Genomic DNA, 17,187 nt, shown 5'->3' with positions numbered 1-17,187 from the left:
AGAGGTCATATGATAGAGATATTTGAATTAGTGAGGAGATTTTATTAGATTAATAGAAGAGGATTATACATGTGGTAGAGGTGTACAGCTTTGTACACCTCTGGAAGCTGTACAAAAGTGTCATGAAGAGAAGAATGAGGATAGGTTTTTTGCATGAAGAGTGGTGGAGTGGAATACATTACCAGAATGTGAATGCTAGGGAGTGTGTTGATAAATTCTAGATTTAATATGATAAATAGATATGATGGATATATTGCCTACTGAATGAGTTCTCCGACAGTGAATATGCTGACTCCACATACATTTGTTATAATAATTTCAAACCACAAAGGATTTATTTGTTGCCATATGGATCCAAAAGATCTGAATCAACCAACAATTTAGTAGGAGATGAATTTCATAGCAAAGTGTCAGACTACCCTAATTACTGGATGTCTGAAGTGGATCAAAAATTTGATCAATCCACATTTGGTCTCTAGTACAAAAATTATCTTTATTCCACTCACATTACTAATGTACTATGGGTCTACAACCTTTCATGGATGTGAGTCACATAAAAAAATCTTTTTGCACATAATTGTGGCTTGTTTAGTCCATCAAGGTGATGTTTTTTTTTGTTGTTATTGTGGTTGCATGAAATCAGGTCAGCAACAATAAAGGAATAACAACAATAAAGACATGATAAAGAATTATTTTTGAAACACAGATTGTCTCTCCATTACAAATGGCCAGGTAGATCAGTATCATAGCAAATTATGGAGGATATAAAAGCATGAAGGATGTGTGAAAACGTGTTTATTTTATTTTATTTTATTTTTTTGTTAGAAGTAAGGTGTAAACAGCTATAGAAGTGTGTGTGTGTGTGTGTGTGTGTGTGTGTGTGTACATATATATATAATATACATTGCCAGTATATTATCCACAAGACAATATACAAGCATTCAAGTTTTGTCCATCCACAATACAGCATTGTGGATGGACAGAAAGAAGAAACTTTTTAACATTTTTATTTAACACCTGCAGATTGTAGGTGTTAAATAAATTTCATCAATAATATTACATGTGTTTATAGGAAACACATAAAAGAAAAAACTGTTCCAGAAGACAGCAGTATAAGGAATGAATAAAGAGGAAGAAACTTTGTTCTGCTAGTCTGGGTCTGGAGTTAAACTATGGAGTGTTGAATGTTTTAGTAGATTTAGAAGAGTGAACAAATTTCTACTGCCAAACGATGAGAGAGCACATGATCAGAGGGGGGGGGGGGGAGAAAGATAAGTGATTTTTTTTGAATTTCATCAATAATATTACGTGTGTAATATATTGAGTTCTTTAATTTTAAGAAATAGTTATATATGTTGTATTAAAGTAAGTAAGTATTGTCAGTGTGGTACCAATGGCTAAAAGAATAATGGCGGCCAAGAAGTCTTTGTTGTGGGAGTTCAATATGTGAGTTTTTTCTTAATGCAGCATGCATGAGATGGATTTGTGGTGGAAGGAAAGTGATAATGATGAGATAACATGTAGGAAGTATGCTGTGAGTGAGTGCCAGTTATGTGGAGTAATGTGAAGTAGAGAATAATGGCAAAAGGTTGGGAAAATATTAGTGTCTGTGATATTGTTGAAAGTGCAGTGGCAGAGAATAAGGAGGGCCTCACAGAAGAAATAGCATATTTATGTGGAGCCTTCACAGGCCAAAGCATGATGGAATGATTGCAGAAATGTCAAGTGATTGATAGAACTAGGGGGAAAAAAAAAACAAGCTTTGGTAACAGGATTGTATGACTAAGCAAATACTGAGCACAACTAAATATTATTTCCCTGATATAAAAATTAATAATATTAGCAAAGCTGTCAGCATGCAAAAAAAAAAAAGGTAAGTTGAATAAAAGAAAGAATTGTTTTCATTGTTACTAATGACATAAAAGGAGAAAATATCATATGAGAGAAAATACAAAAGAGTTATTAGAAGAAACAAAAAGGAGAGAAAGAGAGTAAAAATAGTAAGTCTAGCCATGCTATGGCAGAGGTGAGCTGAGGAGAAGAAGAGCAGTGATTACAAATTAATCAATGTGTAGGTTGAGCAGAACGAATATTGTACAGTTTAGTATTACTTCCAAGCCTTCATGCAGTCTGAAGACTTATTGTGGGAGGTCGCATATTCACAGACCACAATAACTATCATACGTTGCTTTGAACTGACTCTGGCAATGCATTCCACTTGTTCACTACCATCCACCAAGCAAAAAACGTTTGTAACCTCTTTACTCAAATGACCTTTGTATAGCTTCCAGGGATGATCTCTTGTTCTTGAATCATCCATTGTCCTATACAATAATTACCCTGTATTTATTTGGTAGGCTCCTCTCACCAGCTTATATGTCTTAATCATTATCACTAATCCTCCTCCTACTCAATATTTCAAACTCCTGAGACAGTTATTTGCCTCTGCACTCTTGCCTGTGTTTCTTTATTGCCAACATAGCCAGATCTTTACACAGAAATCAAAATGAGGCCTAATTAGCACCTTATAGAGTGGAAATATTACCTCCTTATCTGTACATATCAGCATTCTTTGCACTGTAGCATCAATTTTTGGGTAACCATTAAAGGGAACTGAAATTCAGGGGACACTCTGTGTCCCCTAAATTTCAGTTCCCTTTACACCGATAAGCTGAGATTTCTTGCTTCCTCCACCTCCTGAAGCAAAATTCCTCCAATGTTATAAACCTTATCCCATCTTCTCTGGCCACAGTGCATAACTTTATACTTAGCAACATTGAAACGACATCCCCATTCTTCAGTCCAAAGCATCAACCTATTCAAACCTTCCTGTAAAACAACAACATATCAGAACTTCCTGACAGTGTGCTTCCTAATTTAGCATTATCAGCAAACAACTGAATATCTCCTTTAACATTGTGAACTATATCATTGATATATATAAGTTAAACAACAGTGGTCCCATTTGTCATCTTCCTTTTTTGAAAGGAAGATTTAGATAATTTTAATAAAAGTATCTAAAAGTTATCTAAACGTTTCTATAAGTTCCTATTATAAAGATATATAAATAGTATTAGTTGCATTAGTATTGCAACTGCACCTCCACACAACTCACTGGCTCCTATTAGTCAACTGGCCTTATAACCAAGCTACTAAATGACTATTCATCCCTATCCTGCTCAATTTCAATAGTTAATCATGCAGTACTTGATCACATCTTTAGAAAAATTCAAATAAATCACCGTATAAGCATCTCCCTCATCCAATATGCTAGTTACTCTATTATAAAATGTAACCAAGTTACTAAAGCATAACCTTCCTTCCCTTAACAAACCCATGCTGCTCTCTTGAAAGATTTCCATTCTCATCAATCCAGGTTTGTATTCTGTCTCTAACCAGCCTCTCTAACATCTTCACCACTAACTTGATATACACACTGGCCTATAGTTTGACACTATTGACTTGGATTCTTCCTCACACAGTAGCACTATTTTTCCTTCTTTCAATTCTTCTGGGACTGTTTTCTGGTTGCCAGACTTCTGTTGAACAACCAAGTCAAGAGTATTGCCTTCTCTTTTGCACATTCCCTTAATATATGTGGTGATATCTTATCCAATCTTGCAGCCTTATTAACATCACAGTTACTTTTCATTCTTGAACTGAGAGTTTTCTGCTCTCCTTCCTATTGCTATTCAACCCTACTCTTAGTTCCCCCCCCCCCTCCATGAAATACACCAAAGAAATACTCATTAAACATTTACACATCTTCGTCTGATGTAATTTGCATTCCATCTCCAGCAACTAAAGTCAGTCTTCCATAGTCAACCTTTTTTCTACTAGCAACATAACTACAGAATTCCCTAGGATTTTGCTTTATTGCTTCAACTAATATTTTTTTATGTGGCAATTTCCCTTTCTTTACTGCACTTGTTCACCTTACATTCATGATGCTGTTGATTATTTATCCTGTTCTTAATATCTCCCATAACATCCTCTTTCTGAGAAGTTCCTGCATAACCCTATGATTCATCCATTTCACTCTTAGTTTTATCTTCCAAACCTTAGGAATACAATCTAACATTGCCATAAGTAATTGATTCCAGACCAAATCCCAAGCAGTATTGATTTCTCTCTCTTTCAACTGGTCAAGCCACTGCACATCTCCAATTTGTTCCCTTAATTTATCTTAGTCCCTTGCTTTGCAATTGCACACACATCTCTTGATCCCTGAAACTTGTACCTGGCTAACCACTCCCTAATTTAAAACATGATCATTCTCCCTAATGGTAGACATCTTCTGTCATCACTGTTATGAAACCTATTGTTTATAAACCTAATGGACTGAATTTGATAGATTGAAGGACTTATATAATGATGATGAATTGTATTTAAGTAAATTTAGAGTTAGGTGTCTTGAAAAAGCATTATTCACTTTAGCAATGGTTGATGAAGGTGAATGTATGCAAGCACCAGTGAAGCCATTGAGAAAATGCAGAATTTAGTCCCTCAAGTGACAAAATTGAATAGGGTAATCAATACAAGATGTAAAGATAGTTGGTGTTGAGCTAAGAGGATATTACAGTTTATATATACTAATGCTAGAAGTATCAGGAATAAGAAGGGGGGGGGGGGTTGGACATTAGCAAGTGCAATCTAACCAAAAGTTATAAGCATTTGTAAGAGGGTTTTCTTCCCTTCAGGGAGAGAGAATAATAGGATTTGGGGGAGGGGAGACAAGTCTATCATAAGATAGAGCCAATAAGACAAATATACAGTTGGTTGTTTTTATAGAAACTTGTGCCAAAGTTCTATACAATATATACACAAAAACACAAGGTAAAATTATTATTTAAGCCACTGAAGATGGTCTGTTAATTTCAGACTAAAATATATGGCAGTATATTTAATAAATAATGTAACCAAGTTACTAAAGCTTGATCTTCCTTCCCTTAACAAACCCATGCTACTCTCTTGAAAGATTTCCATTCTCATCAATCCAGGTTTGTATTCTGTCTCTAACCAGCCTCTCTAACATCTTCACCACTACACTGTGACAATTATATACAGTTGTCACAGGCCAAGGGAATTACAAAGGATTATGTGGAAGATATATCAATGCATATCATGTTGTCATGTAGCAGAAAGGAAATGGAATTTATTGACATACTAACAGAAAATTACTTGAACAAGCATGTGATGGAGGGAACCAGAGGTTTGAGAGTGCTGAATATGGTCATAAATCAGAAGAGCTATCTGTAACCAACATAGACATATTGCCTCCATTTGGGGAGAGTAATCATATGGTCTTGATTGGAAGATCACCAAACATGGAATTTTCAGATAAGAAGGGATATGCAGCACATAGGGATATTATTATTATTATTATTACAACATAACACCTCCAAGGAGTCCAAAGACTCATTGAGGGAGGGGACCTACTCAACAACTCTCTGTCTCCACCACTCAAATCCACCAACTACAATGAACCGCAACTACCATCATCATCTACACCAATGCCATCTATCACCCACCACTAGTATTTTCACACATAATCACAAACATCCATGCCTTTTGGCTGGAGAGCAGATACGCTAACCACCTGGCCAACCAGGCCGGCATATAAGGGCAGGTGACTGTGACAAGATTAGAAGCTGGCTTGAAGTAGTGCCAATGCATAAGAATCTGAAAGGGAAAGATTAGCAGTATGTGGCAGATGGTCAAGGGATATCTGAAGGAAGCAATAAAGATCAGGAGGATAAATCAAGTATGAGTTAGATGGATGAGTAGTATCATTATTAATCAGAAAATGCAAAAAAAAAAAAAAAGTTGTGGAGGATATATAAGCAACAAAGGTGATTAGCAAGCTCAAGAGCAGTAAGACTCAAAGTGATTAACATGTTAAGGAAGGCAAAAATCAGATTACAAGGAGAAATTAGTTGATCATGCCAAAGGAAATCCCAAAAGGTTCTTTCACCCAAGATCAGGAGCATAAATCAAGTAGAAGTTATAGGAGTTAAATGGATGAATAGTATCATTAATCAGAAGATGCAAAAATAATAATAAGAAGAAGAAAATGAAATAGATAAATAAGAAAAAAATACAAAAAGAAAAAAAATTGTGGAAGATACATAAGCTAAAGGGTGATTAGCAAGCTCAAGAACAGTAAAAACTTAGGCAACAAAGGTAATTAGTATGGTAAGAAAGGCAAAATCAGATTATGAGGAGAAATTAGTTGATCATGCCAAAGGAAATCCCAAAGGGTTCTTTCACTATGGGTAAGCAAAAAAAAAAAAAAAAGAAGAAGAGGAATGGCTATGGAAGGATAACAAGTGTTAATGGTAATGAGGTGAGAGAAGCAGACAAAATAGTTGAATTACTGAGTAACTACTTTGAATGGTTCTATGACTCATATGAAAATACTGCTGTGACAGAAATTGAGATGAAAACAGAGGTTGATGAATTGGAAACACTTAGGATATTGCAGAATCTCCATAAAAAGATAGCAATGAGATTATATGGAATATTATTATTATTATGTGACACCTCCAGGGAATCCAAAGACTCATCAAGGGGAGGGGGGGGGGGTATCTACTCCACCACTCAATCCACCAACTACAACGAACTGCAACTACCTCCATCATTTACATCAACCACCACCACTAGTATTTTCACAGACAATCACAAACATCCATGTCCATGATGGGTCGGATTTGAACTCTCAGCCTTTTGGCTACAGAGATATGCTAACCACTCGGCCAGCTATAATTTGCTTTTTGCTTTATGTATGAGGTGGGTAACCTCTTTTTATCTGTACTTTGTACTGTTCCTGAGCTTACTGATGACATTTTACATATATCCTTCTGCAACCTTTTTTTTTTCAGCTGTTTAATGCTTAATGCGATTTCATTCTCCTTACCTTAGGAATGTAGTTTGATTCTGCTCCCTTCAAATATTATTATCATCATTATTATTATTGCATGATACCTCCAGGGAGTCCAAAGACTCATCAAGGGAGGGCATCTACTCTACAGCTCTATCTCCACCACTCAATTCACCAACTATAACAAACTGCAACTATAATCATCATCTACACCAATGCCATCTACCACCACCACTAGTATTTTCACAGACAATCACATATCAGGTCACATATTATGAGAATATGCAAAATAATTGGCATTCCCTCTAGCAAAGCTCTTTAATTTAAGTCTCACTCTGTTAAAATCCAAAAAAGGACAAAATAGTGCAATGTATAAAGAGGCTCCAAGACTATGGCATCAAACTGCAGAATAATCAGCATCTTAGAAGAGATGATGGAAGCATTGGAAAAGTAGATCAAAGACGAATGGATAAGAATATGACACTCTGTGTGGAGGGGGTGGGTAAGCATATGGATTTGTGAAGAATAGTTATACCTTAGTGATTACTGACTTTTTATAATACCATGATGTAATGGCTGAAAGGGAATGCATATACAATGATATTGCTGCATTTTGGAAAGGCATTTGACAGGATTCCACATGAAACTATATAACACAAATTGGATAAAATTAGGATGGATTATGAAGCTGGAGATCTGGATTATATCAGGAAGCAGAATCGGGAGAAAGCAGGTGACTAGCAGCAAGACTTTCTGCTACATCACTGCTATTTAATTTATGCATAAATGATATAATGAAATAACTTCAAAGGAAATATTCAGTTGTCAACTTATGATACAAAAATTATTTTTTTTTTTGTAGCATAACAGCTAATCAGGACAATGTAAAGAACTTGTAGGATGATTTAAATAGGCTGACAAAAGATAATTGTGTTAGTTTAGTTTAATGAGAAAAAGAGCGAAGTTATGTATGCATTTTGGGATGAAAAGATTACAAGTTGAATATCCCATCAATGTAACTGTACTCCAGGAAATTATTGAAGCTAGGGATTTAGGGGTGCTGGAAGAAAGAGAGTTATTGTTCAGAGGACATATTACTAAAGGTGTCCAAGGTAGTTCATAGAATTATTTGGTTATTGAAGAGCACACTAACAATCAGAGATTATTATTATTATTACTCTTTATAAGATAATCTTGGTACTCTTGATAAGTGGAAAAGAGAAGATATGATAGAAAAGTTGAATTTACTAAAAGAGTTGTATACGACTGATACAGAGGAAATATTTCAACACTTGGCTAGAGGGGACAGAACTAAGTCATCCCTGTAAACGAAATAAAAATGTGTTATCAAGGAAAAGGAGAGATGGTAAAGACATTGATTTTTTCACACGGGTAGTGGTGAATGAGCAGAGTAGGTTTCCAGAGTCAATTTTGAGTGCTTTGTCCATCAATGCATTCAAGGAGAGGTTAGATAGATATTGTGTGGATAGTGTGGGTGTTCCACAATGAGTGGACTCCATGGAGGTTCCCATGAAATAATAATTCTCATGAACAGTGTCCAAAAGAATTTCTAAACAATGTAAGCAGCAGAAAGCCTGTGTGAAAGAGAGTGAGGCATTGGTGAGAAAGTGGTCATTAATCAAACTAACTGCTCTTTACTGTACTGGATTAAGTATTTTTAGAGACCTCTTAGATAAATCATCCCAAATTTAATGTGCTTAATCAGATTTTTGATTTGTATAGAATTAGTAGCTTTCAGAAATAAAGCACATCTCAAGCAAATTTTCTGGATGATGAGAAGGTGATATTTGTAATATGTTTATTCCAAGAGAAAGGAACTGAAGGTTAGAATAATCTGAAGAAGATAATAATAAATTTAGTTTAATCCTTTATCCAAGTGTGTCATATTGTCTAGAGATGTCATTGTCAAAAATAATACTACAGCATGACCCTTCAGTACATTTAGATACATTCCTTGTCAGGAGACTTTTTTGGTTGGTCATTTTGGACAAATATTTTTCTTCTGCTTTCTTTCTGACAAAAAAATAAAAAACAAAGGAGGCCATCAAAATATAATGTGTTTTGAATGGGAGGATATTTACCAAAATCATTTATGCAAGAAATAGAAGAAAATTAAGAAACCAACAGCTTGACTATTTCTTTGGCTAATAATGTAACAGAATAATCTTGGTGAAAAAGAACAATAGATAAATAACCCCATTCCCCTAATCCAATCCCTCGTGAAATCCGGAATACAAAAAAATTCATTGCCATTCCATACATCTTGGATACCTCAGAAAACATCTCACATTTTCTAAAAAAAAAAAAAAAAAGTATGATATGCAATCCTCCTTCAGACCATACTAAAACTTAGCTACCCTAATCTGCAAATCAAAAAAAATTTGTCTCCATCATACGAATGATGGAGACAAAGCTACGAATCAAACCACTTTTTTATACAGGAAAATATACAAATCAGACAGATTATATCTAGAATCTGTCACAACATTACGTTTGTTATATCTGAACAAATTTGGGTGCCTCACTTTATCAAAAATCCAGGAGACTGTTAGTAATATTTCATCACCATAATCATATAGGGTGTTGCCTTCCGGCTAATGTGGCTGCGAGCATAACAGTGTGCCTGTTAAGTAATGAGACAATTATTGTATTAAAACAAAGAACTATATCTGGAATTGTTAATTACACAGATTCAAAATAATCTCCTTCCAATTCCAAACAATGTTTACATCTGTCATACAGGTGTTCGAAGACACAGTGGAAATCCTGAACGGGAACCTTCTTCAGTCTCTGGTTAGCACTCCACTGGATATCCTCAATGTCATTGAAGTGCTCACCTTTCAAGGCATATTTCATCTTTGAGAAGAGAAAATAGACTGTGAAGATGTTCAATCACATAGATCGACTTCAAATGCCATGGAATGCCTTCACAGGCAGCGCATAGTGTGTGTGGGCACTTTGTCGTGCAACAGTTCTTTCCTGACACATCGCATGCAGGTGTACAGACATTGCATTACTCCTAAATAATACTGACTGTTCGCTGTGATACCCTCAAGAACAAATTCATGCTGAATAATCCCAACACCGTTGAAAAAAAAACAATGATCATTGTCTTGACACTTGATTTTTGCAACCTGATTTTCTTCTGCCAGGAAGATGTTCCATGCCATCCCATGCTCTGGCGTTTCATTTCCGAATCAGACTGAAAACACAAACTTTCATCACCAATGACAATTAGTTGCAACACATCACAATCTTGATTAACTGCACGGATGAAATTGTTAAATTGTGAATGAAGAATTTTATGATTTATTAATACTTCATTCATGATTTAACATGTATTGTATTTCCTAAGCTAAGTTTGCCCCTATGTAAATTGTAAATTACTATTACTATTATTAAAGGCAACTCCAGGGAGTCATTAGACTCATCGAGGGAGGCCCCAAATCATATTCATCATAACTATTCAACATTCATACAGTATCTATCATACCTCACCTTAAACTCATTCACTGTCACAGCATCCACCACAGACTCAGGGAGCGCATTCCACTCATTCACTACTCTAAAAGTAAAGAACCCAGCTCTAACACCTTTACTAACCACACATTTACCTAGTTTCCATGGATGTCCCCTAGTCCTCCCACAACCAGCCCTGTTCTCAAAAATATCTTCTGAATTAATTTTATAGAAACCCTTCAGTAATTTGAATGTCTCAATCATATCCCCCCCTCCTCTGCCTATCAACCAATTTTTGCAACCCACAAATCCTCGACCTGTTCTCGTAAGGTTCATTCCACAGACCTGCTATCATCTTGGTCACTTGCCTCTGAATCCTCTCCACCTCCTCCCCATCAAGAAGAAACCTAGGTGACCAAATCTGGGCACAGTAGTCGAGATGGGGTCTTATCAAGGCTCGAAACAGAGGAACAACAACCTGCTTGTCTCTGCTTGTCAACGTATTCTTCAGCAACCAAGTGATTTGATGAGCTGATTTGGCCACTTTTGCAATGTGTCCCCTAAATTTCAATTCCTTATCCACCAACACTCCTAAATCTCGTGCCTCATCAATTTCCTGGAGCACAGTTTCACCAATGCAGTAAACTGACGCCAATCTTTTCACCCCAAAATGCATAACCTTACATTTTGCCACATTAAATTGACATCCATTCTCCTCAGTCCAGACCTCCAATCTATCCAAATCATCTTGCAAAATTCTGACGTCATCTGCATTCACTATTGCCCTCCCCAACTTCGCATCATCTGTAAACAAATGAACTGTTCCTCTCAGATCCTTTCCTATATCATTAATGAATAAATTAAACAGTAGTGGTCCAAGAACAGATCCTTGTGGCACACCACTAGTCACAGGCCGTCTTGTGAACTCTACTCCTGAGTAAACCACTCTCTGATATCTCTCCGTCAACCACCCTCCTATCCATTTCACCAACCCTACGTCCATCCCCATATGCTGCAATTTACTGATTAGTATTCCATATGGTATCCTGTCAAAGGCCTTAGCAAGGTCCAGTAGAATCACTGTAAACCCATTACCCTTATCCAGTTCAGCCGTCACTGTGTTATAATACGTGAGCAAGTTACTGAGGCATGACCTACCCTTCACAAAACCATGCTGTCCCCGATACAGTATCCCATTTTCTTCTATCCAATCTTGTATTTTCCTCTTGACTATTTTCTCTAAGACCTTGATAATGATTCCTGTTATGCTGATTGGCCGGTAATTTTCAATAGCAGCCTTGGAACCACCTTTGTGCAGCGGAACTATTTTCCCCTCTTTCCACTCCCTTGGGACTGACCCAGATCCGAGGCTCAAGTTAAACAAAATGGTCACTGACAATTCTTTAGCCGCTTCACGTACGACACGAGCTGGTATACCATCCAATCCCACAGATGTATTGACATTGAGGTTCTGTAATAGACTAGTTACCTCTACTTCATTCATCACAATTCCAGTATAAGCTGTTGGTTCTTCCATTCCTGCAAAGTCACCACCTGGATGATATACTCTTGCAAAGTGCTCGCTCAGTAATTCCTCAATATCGACTGATTCGGTTACCTCCCTACCCTCAGCATTTTTTAAGATCATTCTACCATGAGCATTTTTCCTTTTACTTGCAACATATTGAAAAAACTGTTTGGGATTCTCTTTAGCCTGCATGGCCAATTTTCTTTCGTAATCTGCTTTTGCTTTTCTTACCACCCTCGTTACCATCCTGGCCTGAGCTTTATACTGTTCCTACGCCTGATGGTCACCTTTCTCCTTAAATTCCCTCCACAATTGTTTCTTTTTTTGCAGCTCAAGCTTAATAGTGTTATTCATCCATTTAACCCCTACTTGATTTATTATTCGGACTCTTGGTATACAGTCAGCCATTGCCTCCTGCAAACAGTTCTTAACCACCTCCCATGCACTATCAACATCCAGCCCTTGCAGTTTTACATGCCATGGCACTGAGCCAAGCACACACCTAAGCTTGTCATACTTACCAGCCCGGTAATTCCACATGTACCCTGTTTTAATTGTAAATTCCACTCCTTTAGCCACCTCCCAAGTCATGACCTTATGGTCACTCTCACCAATTGGTGGCAACATGGTCATGTTCATTACTGCCACATTCTCAGTTGCAATTACAAGGTCCAGCACTTTCTGCCCCCTGGTATTTTCCACTACATGTTGCCGTAGATAGTTGTCCCTTAATAACCGCATAAAATCCAATTCCTTCCTCCCATGCGCCCTCTCCTCTTTCCAGTCAATGTTACCATAATTGAAATCACCCATAATAATTACCCTCCTTCCACTCATTTTTTCTATTTGCCTATGCATACTATCTCCACCATCTATTCCATCACCTGGTCTATAGCAGCACCCAACTGTATATTTTGTTCTGCTAGATTCTATCTCACACCAAACAGCCTCAAATGTGCTCTTTTCTCTATCCTGCAGTTCAACTTCTATACTCCTTGGCTGCAGCTCATCAGCTATCATCAATAACCCTCCTACCCCCTTTTTATTCACCCTGTCACTCCTGAACACACTATACCCGTCGCATTCGATCCCACTAGCGTTATCATCTTCTGTCAGCCATGTTTCACTAATACCAACAACCTGTGGCCTGGAAGTGCCAACCATGGCCAAAAACTCTTCCTTCTTGTTCCTAATACTCCTGGCATTAGTGTACATGAATTGCAGAAGCCCATTTGTCCTATCCCTACTTTGATGCCTTATACTAACTATCCCATTCTGATTTGTTGTCCTTCATACTCGCTCAGGCATAATATACTCATTCATACACTCAACTGCCTCCCTAAAGTTTGCATATCTACTCCCCCCTTCTTAATAAATCTAGTTTCCCTGAGTCTGTTCATCCACTTCCACATCATTTATCAACACTTTTTCAAGTCTGCGTACACCAACTCCATTCAAATGTAACCCATCCATCTTATATAAGTCCTTTCGCCCATCGAACTAATTCCACACATCCACAAATTCCACACCACTCTCCATGCATAACCCACGCATAAAGTCATTGGCAATTATGGCCCTCCTTCTAAACACTTCGCTGTCATACCGCAGTAAGATACTCACCATCCTAACTCTTTCACTCTTCTCTTTTGCAACCTCAAATAATTCCCTCACATCCTCTTTCAAATCATTTGTTCCTGCCACGATTATCATCTCTTTCACCCTCTGTTTTTGCAGTCGAATAGATTCGCTGACATCCTTTATGTTCGCACCCGGCTGGTACAACTTCGTTAAACTCTCAACTATTATGCCTCTTAATAGCGAATCCCCATACAGCACTCGTTCCTTCATTTTATTGACATTTACAAACATTCTATTATTTGCCGTCACAGACTTTCGCCGGTTATTTGTCGGTACGTTCAGCACACATTTTTCCATACACTCCAGTTGCCTTTTAGCTCTGTGTATCGCACCGTTCAAATGGGCAATTTCACTACTCGCATTTATTTCACCATTTTCATTATCAATCAAATCATCCATTCGTTCTGTATTTCTACCCTCATTTACACTTTCAACGACGCTCTCACACCTATCTGGCACTACCACGCAATTCTCTAGCACACCGCCATTTTCTACATTCTGACTATCATTAACGATATCACTCTCGCCACACGAAACATGCTTGAAATCTTCATTCTCTTTACACTTTCTGCACATATTAACTCCACTATCACTTTCTAACCAGACTCCCACCGCTCTTCGCAAGGCATACATCTCACAGCCAGCATATTGCATAAAATCGTTTACATCAAAACTCTTAAACAAACATGGCGACCTAGCAGCCATTTTTTTCTTTATCGGTGCCATATGTACGCTATCTTATCTTAAAATTAATAATTAAAATAACAGAAAACACGCAAAAATTGCACAGACACACCAAGAAACAAAAAGCAAACAATACTACTTAAAATTCTAGTAAAATTTCTACTAAATTAAACACTTACTGTTAAATTTTTATTGAAATAATAATTGTCATTTTTTTTAGTTATTTATTCTGTATAAATTCTTTATAACTTGTAAATATATCCTAAATGTACTGTGATATATGTTTTTTATTATTGTAAATGAAAGTGAAAGTAAATTTAAGCAATTCTGCTAATGAGATTTGATTGGACACTGTCAAGGAAACGGAGTTATTTTTAGGTAGTGCGTGATTTGAGCGTGGAGTACTGTATACAAAGGGAGAAGCAAGTTGTTATAAGCTGAACTGGTCAGAACCAGATTTTGGCGGGAAAGAGGAGAACAGAGTTAATTCGAAAATGAAAGTAAGATATAGGGAGAAAGAAGCCTTGGAGACAGCATAGGAAGTCATTAGTGAGTGGCAGAAAGGGAGTTTATATATGCTGTAAATTGACTAGGAAAGGACCAGAAATTAATAGGCATTTCGAATTATTTCCATGGGAGTTCTGATACTACGATAAATTCCAAATGTTTAGTGGAAGAATAGTGCATAACTGAAGTTGATACATAGAAGAAAATAAGGAATTAGTAGATAACTTAAACCAAGTGCACCAAGATTTGTGTATTTCTGTGTCTACAATCCAGTTATTATAGTGGAAGATTTCTTTTGAATTGTTGAAAGTTTATTTTTCACTTGGTCAGACTATAATAAATTTAGTTTAATCCTTTATCCAAGTGTATGTAAACAAAGTTTGCACCTGAAAGTATCTTCAGGACTGGGGTAAAGTAGTACAACATCAGGCGACTCCTTGCAAAGGTGGAGCAAGCTACCAACACTCCTATCTCAGTAGGATTGTTGGTAGCTTGCTCCACTAAGGCAGAAGCATTAGCAAGGTCATCTCCTCCTATAGGAGCTGCCAAACGGTGTGCCACCTTTTTATTAAATTACTCTGGATTTAGAGAAAGATGTTGAAAGTTTATTTTTCACTTGGTCAGACTATAATAAATTAAGTTTAATCCTTTATCCAAGTGTGTGCAAACAAAGTTTGTGCCTGAAAGTATCTTCAGGACTGGGGTAAAGTGGTACAACATCGGGCGACTCCTTGCAAAGGTGGAGCAAGCTACCAACACTCCTATCTCAGTATCTCCCATAATGCAAAACACATCTCCTTGTAGATATGTATAATGTTATGGGAAGGGAAGGGCCACTACTCAGACTAGTTTCGACCTTTATTGAGGTCTCTTCAGTGGCCCTTCCCTTAATGCATAACATTATACATATCCACAAGGAGATGTGTTTTGCATTATGGGAAATACTGAGATAGGAGTGTTGGTAGCTTGCTCCACCTTTGCAAGGAGTCGCCCGATGTTGTACCACTTTACCCCAGTCCTGAAGATACTTTCAGGCACAAACTTTGTTTGCACACACTTGGATAAAGGATTAAACTAAATTTATCTTTTGAATTGTGTTGCCATAAAGTAAAAGTGAACGAGAATTTCAAATGTGCCTATGCAACTTCGATGTGTAGAAGCAGTAACCTGGTAAGAGTTGCCCTTTCTATAACCTGTGAAGCTGTAACAGTTAACTCCATTGGATATATTTTGACCTTAGCTGTGGTGTTATGTCAATTAATAGTCGGATGTTAAATGTACTGAAGTACTTTTCCCTCAAAATAGTAAGTGTTATATTGTTCTATTAAGCGTTAGCTGACTGAGAAAGAATATAGTGTAGCTAGTCATAAGATTAGTTATTGTGACAATAAGAAAGTTAAGCCTTTAAGAACCATTTTCAACTTGTTTGACTGAGCATAAAGAACTGAAAAATGAATGTTTGATGGTTAATGGATTGTAATTATTCTGAATACCTTAAACTGAGCTAATATATTTATAATATGATTCATCCAATTGGATAGAGAAGATTGCAGATAATATCGAATATTCATCTCAGCATCTCTACCTGTCATGACTATTAGGAAAGCTGGACTGAAGAAATTCAGTAAAAGAAAGGAAATTAAAAAGTTCAGAATGGTTCATGATATTACCATGATAAAGACAATAAAGGAATTTAAAGAATTAAAAAGATAGATTCTAAGTTGGAAACTCTCTGTCATGGTACATTAGAACAAACACATGCCATCTCTGAGGTTAAAAAAAAGAGTCCAAGAGCATTATTAAAAAAAAAAAAAAAAAAACTGAAGCAAATAGTGTTTGAAGAATGTTGAAAGTTTATCTAAATCCAGAGTAATTTATTAAAAAAGGGTGGCACACTATTTGGCAACTCCTATAGGTAGAGATGACCTGCTAATGCTTCTGCCTGGTATCTCCACTTGGGCCTGGCTCCCAGTGAAGAGGCCTCAATAAAGGTCAAAACTAGTCTGGGTAGTGGCCCTTCCCTTAATGCATAACATTAGACATATCCGCAAGGAGATGTGTTTCGCATTATAGGAGATACTGAGATAGGAGTGTTGGTAGTTTACTCCACCTTTGCAATGAGTTGCCCTGGTGTTGTACCACCTTACCCCAGTCCTGAAGATACTTTCAGGTGCAAAATTTGTTTGCTCACACTTGGAAAAAGGATTAAACTAATTTTATTATATTATATTATAGTGTTTGAAGAAGCTGAAATTTGAGTTTCTGTTTAAGAAAAGTATATATAGTTATGCACACTGGAAGTGCAGCTAAGACCACATATGTTTGTGCACTACAGAAGCACAAGGAAATTGATACATACTATTATAATATATTATTTGTTCAGTTCTGCAAAGATGCTTGCCAGACAAATTCCAACTTTTGCAGATCAGGGATGATGGTCATTAAGTGTCACTTAATGATGGTCACTTCA

General features: G+C 36.8%; 1 protein-coding gene across 1 annotated transcript in view; it reads right to left on the bottom strand.

Annotated features, from left to right (window-relative positions):
• Positions 1-17,187, bottom strand: part of LOC150100865 (uncharacterized) — a 583,033-nt gene that overhangs the window by 70,848 nt on the left and 494,998 nt on the right. The window lies entirely within an intron of this gene.

This window comes from Typopeltis vanoorti, chromosome 12 (assembly GCF_054136105.1).
Source record: "Typopeltis vanoorti isolate ZY-2024b chromosome 12, IOZ_Tvanoo_1.0, whole genome shotgun sequence".
Classification (NCBI taxonomy): Eukaryota; Metazoa; Arthropoda; class Arachnida; order Uropygi; family Thelyphonidae; genus Typopeltis; species Typopeltis vanoorti.
This window is presented reverse-complemented; position numbering and strand designations above follow the sequence as displayed.